At 40.8% G+C, this 16,149-nt stretch overlaps 2 long non-coding RNA genes across 2 annotated transcripts; both read left to right on the top strand.

Moving 5' to 3' along the window:
- Positions 1–3,206: 3,206 nt before the first annotated feature.
- On the top strand, positions 3,207–4,078 carry LOC134454568 (uncharacterized). The gene is made up of 3 exons (XR_010035860.1): positions 3,207–3,302; positions 3,803–3,860; positions 3,987–4,078. It is a non-coding gene; the product is annotated as an uncharacterized LOC134454568 (long non-coding RNA).
- Positions 4,079–5,792: 1,714 nt separating this feature from the next.
- Positions 5,793–7,064, top strand: LOC134454564 (uncharacterized). Its single transcript, XR_010035855.1, has 3 exons — positions 5,793–5,876; positions 6,042–6,127; positions 6,217–7,064. It is a non-coding gene; the product is annotated as an uncharacterized LOC134454564 (long non-coding RNA).
- Positions 7,065–16,149: the final 9,085 nt, after the last annotated feature.

Here is a 16,149-nt window from a genome sequence, read left to right as displayed (position 1 = left end):
GCTGTGCTTCGCGCCTCGTTGACAACACAGAGAAACAAATGAACGCGAACGAACGCAAGTTCTTCGCATATCTTCACATTCTTGTAATCCTATGAGTTCCACATTGTCTTCTTATTACACATATATACACGCGATTATTTTGGTTTGGTTTTAAATTCTCTAGTAGATATGATGGCTTCTGTGGTGACGAGTAACCACCTCTCTGGCTCATGTTTGGCTATGCTAAAACAAGCCACACATGCCAGTCAGTGTAGTTCTGTATTAGCTTTTTAAAGAATATTAAAATCAGCTCAGATCAGTGAAAAACCAAACATTTTACCACCTGGTTCGATAAAACGGGCCAACATGCCCATAATATGACTGCCACTACTTCTACTTCGTCGTCAGGGCCGAGATGTAATTTTTCAAAGAAAAAAAACATTCATTTGTTGCAGGGGGTTGGAACGTTGCCAGCAGGGGGCGATGAGATTACTTTCCCTCCCTATAAGGCAGGTTGTAGTGCATTTTTGGTGCTGGAAATCAGTCACATCTGGCAACCGCACTCATCATTACGCACAAGCTAGCTGTAGTGTGAGAACTGAGTTGTAAACTTCTAATTACGATGTTACGGCATCCCAGGAAGTGTAACTTCAACAATGCGTGGCTTTCTAAAAAGATTTGTCAACATTGGCTAACAATAGGAGGAAGAACATTTTGATGTGTCCGATATGGGTGAAGCGACACCTGAAGACCAAGATACACCAGCTTGTTGCCTCCTCAGCTACGAACAGGTTAGCATTTATAAGCATTGTAAAATATTTAGCGGTTCCACAAAAACTTAGCTAATGCCAAAAGCAATACAACCCTAAGAACTGTTTGGTGCACTTATTTGCCAGATAGAGCTCCAAGTGAATCTTTCATGCTTTCGGTAAACACGGCATATTGATATAGAGAACAGTGTTGCCAAAACAAAAATCAGCCAAAGTCACTAGATGACGTCATGACGTTGTGTATGACGTCACAGCGTCACGCACAGCACACTGATCTCTAGAAAACGTGCCTACATGCCTTCGTCAACAGTAGAAATGGGCGGTGCTAGCTACTTTTTGGAGATCAGAGCTAATCTGCAGCCCTGCTTAACCGTGGGAAACGCTTCTGACGGCGGCGCAGAGTCAGAATTATGTGGAAAAACGATGAATTTATCACTGAAAATGCACGTTTTAAAAAGTCGCCAGATGCACCAAAAAGTCGCTAAAGGCGCCTGTGCCAGCCTGCTAGTGCTCATTTAAATTTGTCATATGCATATCCCAAGGAGCCGTTGTGGTAGCTTTTGTGATACGCACCGGATTCTCATGCCCCCTGTATCTGCTTGTAGGGTAGACCGAGTAAAGTTAAGTGCAGGGTAATCAAATCAACAAGACTCTGATCTAATTCCAAAGTGTAGGCTTAACATAAATGACAGTCCCAAAACATTTGGTGACCATATCGAATATTGTGTAATCTCGGTTTATGTTGACATTCGGTTCCTGCCATATCTTTGTCCCATATCGCTTGCCGTAGCCTCATACAAGCAGATGTACATGTGCATGAGAATTCCTGTGCGTATCACAAAAGCTGCCACACCGTAGTGCATCATGCATCTGTCTCTACCCACCACTGAAAATGCATTGTGTGGTGTCGTGGGGAGGAAGACCGATTTGCCTCTCACAAGACAAGCGAAATAGTCGAAAGTCGCTAAATCGCTAGATTATTTTTTTTGTCGTCAGAGGTGGCCAAAAGTCGCTAAATCGGCAATACTGATTGGGAAGCAACGGTGCACCTGCGAGTGAATTTGTCTGTTGTGCTGAAAGGTTAATAAAAATCCGTACAGTATGTGTAGATGAGCGCAAGCCAAACAATTGCCAATGTCTGCATGACGCGACAGTTTTGAAATACAAGTGGCATCGCCAAAAGAGTTTGAGAAGTTATGTGGCTCTGTTTCAAAGCAGTCAGATCGTTGGAACACAAAATGAGGCTCACTGGCGCATCTCGTTGCTTGGGCGTCACACTATGCCACGAGCAGTGCACTCTTTCCCCCTTTTTTGTTTCCATCAATTATCACAACAAATGAGACAAAACATGAACATTCTTACAGGAGCTTTGGACTGTTGTGCTTAGGCAGATGTCGACTCAATGTTTTCAAAATTACTTCAGCAGAATGAGCATCTACCTCAGGGGTCGCGGGCCGAGCTCCACAATTGACTTTAAAAAAAGGACTAAAATTGTGCACGCATGCACCTCATACTCATAGTTACATTTCACATACACTCTTTCCCATCATATTTCTTAGTTCTAAATGTGTCTACACATCCTGCTGTGACAAAGCACATTTCATGTTCAAGTCACATTACGCTATAGGCTACATTAATGGTGTTTGTGAGCCAACTATAATAGGCATTTGAAATGATCTTGCGGGCCGAATAAAATGGCTCCGTGGGCCAAATTTGGTCCCTGGGCCTGAGTTTGACATCCCTGATCTACCTCCATAGAGGCCATGTTGAGCGTGCTACATGGATCCATTGACTTTCACTAGCTTAGCGACATATTCCCTCTTTTAACTTGTCTTAACCCTCAGAACTCTAGCGGCACGGATCCGTGCCGCTTTTGACATGTTGAACATTGACGTAATTAAAACAAAAACATCACATAACTGGAAGTCCAACCCATGTTTTATGAAAACTAGACATCTCAACCATCATTTTGATACCTCATATGTGTGGGTATCTGCTATACAACTAACAGAGACATTGTTTTTAAAAACGTGTTTTAATATTTTGTTTACTTTGACCGGAATGCTGTTGGAATGACGCAACTTTGAAGTCGCGGCAAAAATACTGTTCGATCATGATCATTTTTCTCCGTCAAAATAACAGAAAATAACCAGCGGAAAATATAATTAACTTTGTAACTATGGTTTTCATTGGTTTTAGAAATCTCTGATCTCTAAAATACAGGGATAAAACATTCAGATAAACCAGGATTGGGTCGATCGACCGGATGTTGTTTTGTGATCAGTGTTGCGTTTCCAGGGAGCACAGTAAACATGGGGAAGTGGTAGTGACATTTTGTAGTGTTCACAGTTTATATTGCTGGAAATATATTGAAGGAAAATTACAAGAAGAGTCGTCATTTCAAGGTGTTTCACGGACGTATTGGTATGTGGATGTTGACAAAGTCGGACGACATGAAAGTTGACACGAGAAGTTGGAGTGAAGATGAGACGAGCCTGCGACCTGCCTACTCTTGCTGCTATGCTGCTGCCGCTGCTGTTGCATCCATAGAAAGTAAGTTTGGCTGATAAAATGTTTTGATATTTGTTGAACAGACATGCAATTGCCTGCAATTGTACCTTCATATTTGAAAAATGAATCCCTGTCGCTTGGAAGATATGCAATCTCATGCACATCATAGCTAATTAGGTGGATGCCAAATGTAAACAGAGGGGGTGTGCACACTCATGAGTGACAGTCACGTTGAGTTTTGTAGAAGTAGGCAAATAGATGTGAGATTGGCATATTACTAACGGTGTTGGACTGTAGTTTCTTTTCTTAAGGTCTTTGTAGTGGGTCCTGTTGTTTTTTATGTTTGGAAGAGGTTATATTAGCCTGATTTCTGAAATGACTGCATGGGATGACTTGTCCTATGCTTTCTTACAGTAGGCCTAGGCTCCTGACCTCAGAAATAATTCATGGCGTTGTGAATCTCTTTATGTATTTTTTTGCACTCCTGTAGTAATTTAATGTCATGAAAGCTAGATTGTGACTTAACTTTTTTCCTCTCTCAGTTGGCTGTTACAGATTTACTGACCAGATAAAGGAAGTTCCCGCTGATGCAGACCCAGAGTAAGTAGCTGGCATTGTTTCATGTGTTTAGGGCTATGCCAGGTTTGACACAATATTTGCATTTAGTGATATTTAATATTTTTGTGACATTTAATCTCATCTAAATCTCATCATGTTTTTGAACAGTGTTGGGTACCCAGCCACCTATGCACGTTGACACAGCCAGCAGCGGGCACCTATTGGGATGGACCCAGCAGGATGACCCAATAGGGTGAGATGCTGAGCTAATGTCACTCATACAGTCCCAAGAAAAAGTTTGTACACCCTTTGAAATTTCTTACCTTTCTGTCAAAATTGGTCATAAAACATTGTCTGATCTTCCTGGAAATCGCAAGAAGGAACAACCAGAGTCTGCTTTAATTAATTCAACCCAAACATTTACAAGTTTTCATATTTTCAGTGGCCATAAGATGTAAACATTCACAGGACAGCAAGGCATAAGTAAGTACACCCTTGCATTCAATAGGTTTTAACCCTAAATTAGTCGCAATAACCTCAACCAGATGTTTCCTGTAGTTGCAGATCAGATTAACAAAACAATCTGGATGTATCTGGTCTCCCTCTTATTTAGAAAACTGCCTCTCGTCAGCAAGGTTTGTGGGATGTCTGGAGTGCATAGCTTTCTTGACTTCATGCCATAATCTCAATTGTTTTTTGTCAGGGCTTTGACTGGGCTATTCCAGAATGTGTATTTCATCATTATGAAGCCATTCTAAAGTCGATTTGCTTCTAAAGTATGGGTTGTTGTCACATTTCAGCACCCATCCTCTTGTGTGCTTCAACTGTGTGACAGACTACCTCACTTTTTTCTGTAAAATATCTCGATAAACCTCTGAGTTCATTGTTCCATTGATGATAGCAAACTCAAAAGGGCCTGAGGCAGCAAGGTAGCCGCATATAATGATGCTCCCGCCACCATACTCAAAGGCGGAGATGATGTTTTGGTGAAGGTGTGGTTCTCCAGTTCTCCTCCAAACCTGACATTGTGTGTTCCCCTGAACAAATCAACTTTGGTTTCAACGTTGGTCTACAGAATATTTTGCAGTAATTCTATGAAGCATATAAATGCTTTTTCGCAAACCTCAAAGGTGCAGCAATATTTTTTTGGACAGAAACCCCATTCATTTTAGATTGGCAGAATGAACGCCATTTTTAGCTATTCTTGGTTACATCTCCTCTTCTGAGTATGGTGGTGGGAGCATCATTATATGCGGCTACCTTGCTGCCTAAGGTCCTTGACAGTTTGCTATTATCAGTGGAACAATGAACTCAAGTTTATTGTGATATTTTACAGAAAAAACGTGAGGAGGTCTGTCACACAGTTTAAGCACACAAGAGTATGGGTCCTGAAATGTGACAACAACCCATACTTTAGAAGCAAATCGACTTTAGAATGGCTTCATAATAATGAAATACAGATTCTGGAATAGCCCAGTCAAAGCCCTGACAAAAAACAATTGAGATTATGGCATGAAGTCAAGAAAGCTATGCACTCCAGACATCCCACAAACCTTGCTGACGAGAGGCAGTTTTCTAAATAAGAGGGAGACCAGATACATCCAGATTGTTTTGTTAATCTGATCTGCAACTACAGGAAACATCTGGTTGAGGTTATTGCGACTAATTTAGGGTTAAAACCTATTGAATGCAAGGGTGTACTTACTTATGCCTTGCTGTCCTGTGAATGTTTACATCTTATGGCCACTGAAAATATGAAAACTTGTAAATGTTTGGGTTGAATTAATTAAAGCAGACTCTGGTTGTTCCTTCTTGCGATTTCCAGGAAGATCAGACAATGTTTTATGACCAATTTTGATAGAAAGGTAAGAAATTTCAAAGGGTGTACAAACTTTTTCTTGGGACTGTATATATTGTAGATTATTGTCTTAGGTGTGTGGGAAATAATTAAATGTTTGTTTACATTGTACAGATGAAATTTCAGACCACTCACTGTTGACACCAGTGACACACAGATTGACCAGATCTCATGGAAGTACCCCCTGAATCAGACCCAGTGTAAGTATACATGCTGGCACGGTTTTGTTTATTTAGGCTATGCACTGTTTCATGTGCTTAGGCTATGCCAGGTTTAACACAGTATTTGCTTTTAGTGATAAACAGCCTAATTCATATTTTGTGTAATATTTATTCTCATTTAAATCTCATCATGTTTTTGAACAGCGTTGGGTAGCCACCCTTGCACGTTGACACAGCCAGCAGCGAGCACCCAGGGCGATGGACGCAGGAGTGGAGGATTGCCCAATAGGGTGAGTTGCTAAGCTAATGTCACACACATATAGATAATTGTTTTAGGTGTATGGAAAATAATTAAACATATATTTTTTTAATTGTACAGATGCAAATTCAGCCCACTCACTGTTGACACCAATGAGGGAACAAGAAAGGCTAGGCAACCCCATCTTTTGACAACGGTCTCCACCAGTCTATTTCTAAAAATGTCAACAATACATCTGCTATATAACAATGAATTCTTTTAAAAGATTATATGAGACATTTCAAATGCTTTTTTTAAGCAAATGCTTATTTATCCTTTCTATCTGTAAATAATCTTGAACATATACAGAATGTATGTCAACCAAACTGCATGAATTGCATAATCACAAAATTGCATTATTTCAAAAGCGCCTATGAGTGTATGGCTACTTTATGACAGGATTGCATATTTGTGAATATTTTATTGTAAATTTTAATGGGATTTTGTCCAAAGAAGTGCTTATTAGTCTTTTGGTTTCTAAATAACCCCAAACATTTTTGTTAGACTGTGTAACAGCCCCTCCTACCACATGAATGGCCTGTCTCAAATTCAAAAACGCCTATAATATATAGCTGCTATATGATAATATATGTTTGATTTATAGGATTATATTGGTCATTTCAATGGAATGTGTTAAAATATATGCTTATTGATCATTTTAATGTGAAAGTTGGCCTGAATTTGTGTGTTTGGGTGTATCATAGTCCTCTACTCTCATGAGTTACACAGCAAACACCATAAAATCGCCTATATTGTACTGCACTATAGTGGCAATATTTTTTTGTTGCCTTGTTGTAGATAATGACATGTGATTTCATTTGTTACAGAACATATGTGTTTACAATCTTAGCCAATAAAAAGGTTTTAATCTGTATGTTTGGTATTGTTCATACTCATTTATTATGAAAAAACTAAATCGGATTTTTGTATTTTTTCATTATTTTTACTCTGTCATGTTTATACAGTAGGTTTAAATAAGATGAGATGTACTCCATCACATTGCCTAGCTTCTGCTGAGTAAAATGATATAAAACACTTGATAGTACACCTCCCTGAAGCCCTCATACATGTATTCAAAGACAGATACGCGAAAAGTCACCAAAAACGCTTGGAGTTCTAAGGGTTAAACTTGTCTTACACTTTACCACCTTTATAAAACCCTGGCCAACCATTTTAACTGTATTAAGCCCCAAAATAGTGGCATACCCCTTTTAAAACAAATTTGTCTTCATGATGATTTCATGACTTAACCCCTTAAGGCGCGGCTTTATAAATTCATTGTTACCAGTATGGTAATGACCAAGTCGTGGTGCATTACTAAAGGGCCTGTGTTGTGTCATAGTATTGTAGCGCTATGGTAGTTACATTTCAATGTCTATTACAGCGTGCCTCAGGAGGTACGGCGCGCATTAAGGGGCTAATTTCCTGTTGGCCTAATTCATTTTCATTTGGTGGACTGGACAGCTGCGTAAAACGCACAGAGTTGCTCGTTGATTTGGCTTGCTGTGTATCCGCTGAGCTCGGGATTTCCTCCACTTTCTTTCAAAAAATCCCGGAACATTTTCAGCACCCAGTTTGTGCTCCTTTTTATATTTTTCTCAAAAACGGCACCTTGGATGTCTCCAATCTCTTTCTCAGTCAAAACTTTGTGCCGCCGGCTCTGTGACTCCTCTTCAAACGTCCCGTCCTCTTCAGACGCACCATCCTCTTCAAACGCCCCCTCTATCCATTCCTCAAAACTTTTTCCTCCGTATAAATCAAAAGTTATTTCAAAATCCATCTTCAGTGTAATCTTCAGGTAGCTCGCAGTGTAATCCGTCTTGTCTCTTGTCTCTTGTGTGAGTCTTCTCTTGTCAGCAGCCGCTATAAATAGGCCCCAAATGTTGTTTTGTCACCGTAGTTACTGTATCACTTCAAAGTATAGGTAGATTCCAATATGAGGTTATGCGAGCGCACAAGGATGCGCTTAGAACATTGGGGCGACGAGCGACTTGACAACCAGATGCGATAGAATCAGCAACGGGATCTTGACTAGACAACCAGATGCGATAGAATCAGCAACGGGATCTTGACTAGACAACCAGATGCACTTAGAACATTGGGGCGACGAACAACTTGACAACCAGATGCGATAGAACTAACGACGCGCTCTTGATTAGACAACCAGATGCGATAGAATTAGTAACCCCACTTTGCCAGAAAGTTAGAAAAGATGCAACTTAGACGCCCGCATGACATCATAGGTGTCCTGCTACCGGGGAATAAAGGACACCTGCTCAGCCAATCAGAAGACGTTCCGTCTGCTCACAGGGTGATAATATTATAGATACACAACACATACGGCAAACGAAGCATCACATTATTTTTGACACTTTTAGAAGTTCATTTCACATACAGGAAGAACTTAACTTATGGACTAATGACGTCATTACGTAAAAGTTTGTGGTTACGGGAGTCTTCACCAAGATGGCGGTCTGCTTTGTTCTGACTGCTGAGAAATCCGAAAATTTCGAGGCCCATTGCCAGTCTAGGTTAATCTTTGTCTATGCATCTATCTACAGAAGAGAGGAACACGATTTTACATGCATCAAGCTTCCATCCTGACCATACTATTGAAAATATGCCTTATGGACAGTTCGTCAGGCTCAGAAGAATATGCAGCAACGAAAACGATGATATCAAAGCTAACAAAATGGCCCAACGTATCCAACAAAGGGGGTATGATCCAACACTCATTGATTAAGTTATTATTTGCACAATGGTGTCAAACAATTTGAGCACCCAAAAGAGGTCTCAACACATCTCCCTCTATTTGTGCGGCGCCCCGCCTTTATGCAGCTCACGCAACCTTTTTTTCTCCCTTCGAATTTCACTAGGGAATGGCCTTGTTTTACATTTTTAATGATAACAGACTCCCTTAGCTCCCCGCTTCCTGCCACAGAAGTCACTGCACAAGGCATGGACCAGTTTGAGTTTGAAGTCCTTAGCTGGAGGTGCCAGACAATGTATGCGTTTACAATTACTATATCAAAGAAACCCCAAAAGAGATATTTCCACCACTTTTTCCCTGGTCTTCCCACATTGTAGTAGCTCCGATATTGATCCAAATGGTCAAACCCTCCCATTTTTTAAATGTAATGAATTAAAGTAAATGAATTAATTGTAATGAATTCCAAATTGAATCGTGACCTCTGTTTCACTAGCATACCTGCAAACTTGTCACCTTTCGGCGAAATTCGCCGTTTTGATCTCAAAATAGGTCACTTACGTGAATCGTGTAGATCCGAAGAGTTTTTTTTTGGGGGGGGGGGGGGTAGGCAGACGGGGTTGAGCGACATTCTGATCTTTTCTTGGTCTGTCTCTGCCTGCCGTTCCCATTGGCCGGCAACTGTGTTGGGGGAAGCATTGACCAATCAGCGCGCTAATTCAAAATGCTAGTTAGCGGCAAAACTTTCCGAGGCACCAGTCGGAGTGAACAGCTAATGAAACGGTGGCCGCGAAACATCCCCCCTGTCATTATCTTCTACCTTGGTACTGTCGCTTTGCTTTTACAAATGACCGCTGTCCAAATCAAAGGTAAAGGGGATTTGAACAGGGGTTGGGAATTGTGAGTCGTTTCATTAGCTAAGCCCGTCCACTTGTGAAAATAAATAGGCCAATGGTAGAAGGTCTGCGGTCCTAACATGGATGTTTCTCTTTTGACGGCAATATCTTGAAACGGTATTAAAAACTTCAGAGTGAGAAAATGTGTTAGAATGACGGTAGGCAGGGCCTGACTGCGCTATAAATTGGCAGATTAGCAGAGAACTAAATTTGGTTCCCTTATGTCAGATCATTTAACCGTGAATAGCGAGAGGCCCACTCTACACACTCTTTGAAACCTTCATAAACGTCAGAGGAATGCATAGCAATGGCTATTTGTCATGCCCCCGCATATTTTGCAACGTGTGCGATCATGATTTTAATGTTAGCCACCAAGGACATAATATTATTAATCTAAATAGCCTATTAACCTAGATGACATCTGTCTTTATCTTTTTCTACAATCTAATGCTTCTTAATAGTACACCATTGTATTGGGGGAAATGCTGTAATTCGAGTATCATTCAGTCATAAATTCTCTAAAATGACTTGCTTCTATTTTATATAGCTAATTATATTAGCCTATAGGCCCAGATTTCCCTATTACCCTCTTAAGACAAAAACAGCAAATGCTTTAATTTCATAGTCAAATGCAGTGGGGCTCAAAGTTAAGACAACCTAAGTGACCATGTGCTCCCTCCTTTTTGGCTGGTAAATAGGACAACTTAAATTTTGACAGGTGGTGAGTGCAGAGGCGCTTCTTGTCACTAGGCTAGATAGGCAGTCGCTTGGAGCCCCCAAACTAGATGGTAAATAACAGCTAAGAATTTTCGCTTTAGGTCCCAGCTTAACCTAGAATTGCCTCTGGGTGAGTGTATGTTTGGCTTGTAAGACATATTGGCTGGTGAAGAATACAATTAATTCAGAAGTCTGATTTCTAGTGTAGGCCTAGTAAATAAAAAATATCGTCTTTTTCCCTGGTTTTTTTTTGGGGGGGGGGGGGTTCCCGCGTGATGCCGCGTGATGCCGCGATTAGTTTGTCACCTTTTTCAACCCTCCTGAGTTTGCAGGTATGCACTTGGTCAACCCCCGCATGGCCTGATGAAATAAAAAAAACATCTCTCTTGTCCACCCACCTGCACACCATCATCCTGTCCCTCCCCACTTTTTTACTTTCTCCCCTCATTAATTTTGGCCCTAAAATCTCTTTTCGTATGGTGTCACAGTCATATGTATTGTTGGCCAGTAAAACAGTAACAAGCGGAATTGAGGGGGGAAATTGTCAGCATAAACATGACAGAAGTTTCCCAACAAATTCGTAACCACCCGGTGCGCCAAACCCCTCCGATCTATTAACCCATGTATTGAATGCTAAGCAGTACCCTGTCATTGAGTCACAGAGGCACCATATTTTTATGCCCCACTTAACTGGTTTTTTGGGCATATATTGCTTCCATTGGAGGCGGCCATTGAATTTTATCATTGCCTCGTCTACTGACAGGGCAGGCCAGGGCACAAGGAGTTTAGGAAAATTTTCTTGGAGGACTTGAATGAAGGGGGAGACTTTTGAAAGCTTGTCAGCCCCGTCTCCCCCCAAACTGCAATGAAAGTATTGGCATATCTTCTCAAAGCGATTCCGGGACATCCGATCGGCTATGTACGCCACTCTCAAAACTGAGTCAGAGCTCCAGTAATCCGACAGGCAGGGGAGGCGGTGAATTCCCATTAGGATGTTGATCCCAATGAAGGCCTTCAGTTCATCCTCCGTGGTCTCAAACCATGAGGAAGGAGGGTTGTTGGAGGCTGCACACAAGTTTGTGCAGCTGACCAGGTTTGCACTGAAGAATGCCCCAACCGACTGCCATAGGATATTCTAGCACTTAAATCTCCAAGGAAATTGGGAAAACATTAAAATTAGGTCCCTGATGATATGATCATCATGATAGTATCTTATTTACTCTGAGATACAACATCCAATTCATACAGCTGGGCAATTTTAGGTTTTAATAAAGTAATAAAGCATTAGTTAAGTAAGTAATAAAAAGCATTGAATTAAATGAAACGATTAGTCGACTATGAAAATTCTTGTTGACTAATTTTTATAGTCCATTAGTCACGATTAGTCGATTAATCGTAGCAGCCCTGATTGACTCAGCTATCAATTTGATACCTCTGGCATATATTCGGAGGTATATTATCTTATTCTAAACATGATATTTATCACTCTCATTTATCATCGCTGTCATCACCATCCAACATGGGAAGATCATCTTCCAGCCCTTGTGATGACCCGGACAGTCTCTGCCAAATTGAACTCACTTCGCAGCCGACATCTTGATGTAATTCGCGGTTTCCTTGAAGTGATTCCTCGAGGCCATAATGTTTCGAATCTTGTATGTACAGTGGGGAAAAGTTATTGGAATTAAATTGTTAGATGTTATAGTGAATAGAGAGGGACATCAGTGTTGTTCACAAGATCCCTCTCTATCTGTCTCTCCCACGCTCTACTTGTCTTTTTTTCTTTTCTTTTTCTGTTATACTCTAGCTCCCTTTCTCTCTCTCTCTCTCTCTCTCTCTCTCTCTCTCTCTTCAGTTATGATGTGTGCGATCATCAGTGTTGCCAGATTTTCTACGACAAATAAGCGACTGACGTCCTGAAAACAAGCCCAAAAGAAGCGACTGACGGGCGTAGTGAAAACAAGCCCAAAATAAGCAACCGAAGGGGTGGGTCGTCAGTCGCGTGCCTAGTCAGGGAAGACCTTGCTCTTTGCAGGGGTCTGCGTGGCAGCTAAAATCCCCCCAAGTGACCACAGAAAGTGGCAGTTAACAATGCTGTAGTAGGGTCACTTGTAAGGATGAGTGATAAAAAACGAGTTGCCATTGAGAAACACATTCAAATGACCGGCAGAGCAGGAGAAAACAGCAAGCCCAACCCTGAAAAGAGCAAGCCCAAAAAAAACGCAACCCGCGACTTTACAAAATTCAAAGCGACTGCTCAAAAAAAGAAGCCCAATGTCGCTTATAATAAGCGGACTTGGCAACACTGGCGATCATGTGCCTCTCAGTGTCCTTGAGACGACCAATTAAATTGAAGCGAAAGGATAACGAGGCAAGTAAATGGACAAGGTAAAGGCCATGGGAGGGAGGGGGGATAAATGAACAAAGCAGCCGCTACATTTAATGCAAGTGGTCTCCTCAGTAATTACACAACAATTACGATGGAGGCAGACAAGCGTAATTGAATTCTCTCCCGTCTGTCCCTGTTTGCTTTCTCGCTTATTTCAGAGGTAGTGCTCTGTGGCATGCCGAATTTATTTCCATGGTCCTCTCTGTTCTAACCAGACCCACCCCATCACTAGCCAGGCCGTGCCCTCCTAGTGACACAACACCTTCATATGGCGTTCATTTTAGGACATTCTCAGATATCAGACTCAGATACGTATCAGACTCACATAAAACTCTGTCAGTCTCAGGGAGAAAATTGTCATCCTCGGAAAAAAAATGGTCATCCTCAGACAAAACTTTGTCATCCTCAGAAAAAACATTGCCGTCCTCAGAAAAAACTTTGTCATCCTCGGAAAAAATGTTGTCGTCCTCAGAAAAATAGTTGTCGTCTTCAGAAAAAATGACATCAGTTCTCAGCATCAGAGTCAGAAAAAATGTTGTCGTCCTCAGAAAAAAAAATTGTCATCCTCAGACAAAACTTTGTCGTCCTCAGAAAAAACTTTATCATCCTCAGACAAAACTTTGTCATCCTCAGAAAAAAATGTTGTCATCCTCAGACAAAACTTTATCATCCTCAGAAAAAAAATGTCATCCTCAGACAAAACTTTGTCGTCCTCAGACAAAACTTTGTCATCCTCGGACAAAACTTTATCATCCTCAGACCAAACTTTGTCATCCTCAGAAAAAAATTTGTCATCCTCAGACAAAACTTTGTCATCCTCGTACAAAACTTTATCATCCTCAGACAAAACTTTGTCGTCCTCAGAAAAAACATTGTCATCCTCAGACAAAACTTTGTCGTCCTCAGACAAAACTTTGTCATCCTCGGACAAAACTTTGTCATCCTCGGACAAAACTTTATCATCCTCAGACAAAACTTTGTCATCCTCACAAAAAAAAAGTCATCCTCAGACAAAACTTTGTCGTCCTCAGACAAAACTTTGTCATCCTCGGACAAAACTTTATCATCCTCAGACAAAACTTTGTCATCCTCAGACAAAACTTTGTCGTCCTCAGACAAAACTTTGTCATCCTCAGAAAAAAAATTGTCATCCTCAGACAAAACTTTGTCGTCCTCAGACAAAACTTTGTCATCCTCGGACAAAACTTTATCATCCTCAGACAAAACTTTGTCATCCTCAGACAAAACTTTGTCGTCCTCAGACAAAACTTTGTCATCCTCGGACAAAACTTTATCATCCTCAGACAAAACTTTGTCATCCTCAGAAAAAAAATTGTCATCCTCAGACAAAACTTTGACATCCTCAGACAAAACTTTTGTCGTCCTCACAAAAAAATTGTCCATTAAAGCGATCCTATGCAACTTTGACATAAACACATAGATATAAACAACTTTATAGCGGCCTCTAGTGGTTCTGCCGAAAATGTGCATTGAACTAAATTAGACAGACATTGGCTTCGAGATTATGTGCGAATTAAATTTCGTCGTCTTCTGTAATTAACCAGATTCCCTTCCTTGCATTCAGTTCTCTCCACTTCTAAGGGGCTTTATCATATGTGAGATTCCCCCCCTTGCTTATGAGTTGGCTGCTTCGTAATTCACTTCACACAACTGCAATCATGTTTGCACTTCCCCTCAGATGGATATTATTTGATCCACTTGTTCTCGGCAGATATCCCCGTCTTTATTTCACATTTCCAGTAACTATATAGTACCTGTAGCCTACATTAGAAGAACGAGGAAACAAACGGCTATTTTGTTGTCATAATAACGATTTCGAAGTCGAGGTGACAAGACGCGGTTTTATCTCCTGTGGTGTTGAAAGTGAAAGTGGACATCCATATGCCGACTAGAGATCACGTTTCGTCTCCTCTTGATCGGCAACAACATATATTTTTAGCCTCGCTCGACTGATTGTGTCCTTTGACATCAAATAAAATGTGCGACATCAGATTTCAACTCGTATACATTTGTGTATCTTTGTAAACTAAACGAGGTGGCGTGGGTTTTGAGAATGCTAATGCATACATCCCAGTGTAGTGAATGAATGATAAAATCCCCATCTTTTGGCGTTCGGCTCTCTCCGGTTTGAAGCCCTTTTCCAATGTTCACACAAGCGATTTATTTGCCTGTCCAAACCTTTCATCTCAATTATCTCGTGATTTATTTGCAGTCCCATTCGTTGTTTTCACTGCATGCCAGCGTGATATTTTACAATCAGCTAGCCAGTAGCCAGCTTTCAGCAAGCTGCTGCCTTATGTAGACCTCCTTGGCTGCTGCTTAGTTAGCAAACGAAGGAATAGGTCTCGCTCCGCTCATACAGCATAGAAATCTAGACGCCCCTAGCGGCCACAAATTGCACAACAACAAAAGGCGCGGCGCCGCCAGGCAAAACTGCAAGTGCTGTTTCGGAGCAGGAGCACTAGGCGGTGATGGAAATATTGCCATTTTCCCCATTACGGGTCAGTCAAGCAAAATCTTGAGTACCAAGCCATTTCATGACTATGAAAAAGTTGCATAGTGTTTCTTTAAACAAACTGTAACACTTTATTTTTGCGTTACATCTATTAGCACTTATTCATACAGTATTAATGCCTGTGTAAGTAACGTGTAAGTCATGTACTAAGCAAAATCAGACAGTTGTTAGACATTTATTCGCAAATGTCTTGTTCATGTACAATAAGGGATTTATTACCAATATAACCTTAATAAGGACCTAGTAGACCTTGATTTATATTTATCAATAAGTAGTAAGTGCCAGAATACAAAATGTATAAGCTCCAGACACACTGTGTGATCAAACCCTGAACAGAGTGAAAACAGATGTAGAATAAGGATCCCCAGTGTTTCCCATACATTGAAGAAACTATGGCACACCGCCATAGTTTAAATTTGGCCGCCATAGTTTCCAAAAATGTAATATACATCCCTCATGTAGAATGTGTACGCCTATGTGTGTGGGGAAAAAGGCATAGCCTACTCTCTTAGACCCTTTTCGTCTGTGCGTTAACAATTGCACAGTGCTCCTAAATTGTTATCTGTGGTCCTATGTTGTTTTTTTGTTTTTTTTCATTGCATAGACCCCAATGAAGTGTGTTGCAAACAGAAATTATTCTCTGTACTGCATTTTTTTTAAATATATAAATGACAATGTACATGGGTAAAACATGTCATGGGTTAGATCTTATGTAACTTCTCAAAAGATAAATGGCTGAAATGTAGGCCTATAATGTCTATAATTTCTC

This window comes from Engraulis encrasicolus, chromosome 8 (assembly GCF_034702125.1).
Source record: "Engraulis encrasicolus isolate BLACKSEA-1 chromosome 8, IST_EnEncr_1.0, whole genome shotgun sequence".
In the NCBI taxonomy this organism is placed as follows: domain Eukaryota; kingdom Metazoa; phylum Chordata; class Actinopteri; order Clupeiformes; family Engraulidae; genus Engraulis; species Engraulis encrasicolus.
Note: the sequence above shows the minus strand (reverse complement) of the source record. Positions and strands in the feature narration are given on the sequence as shown.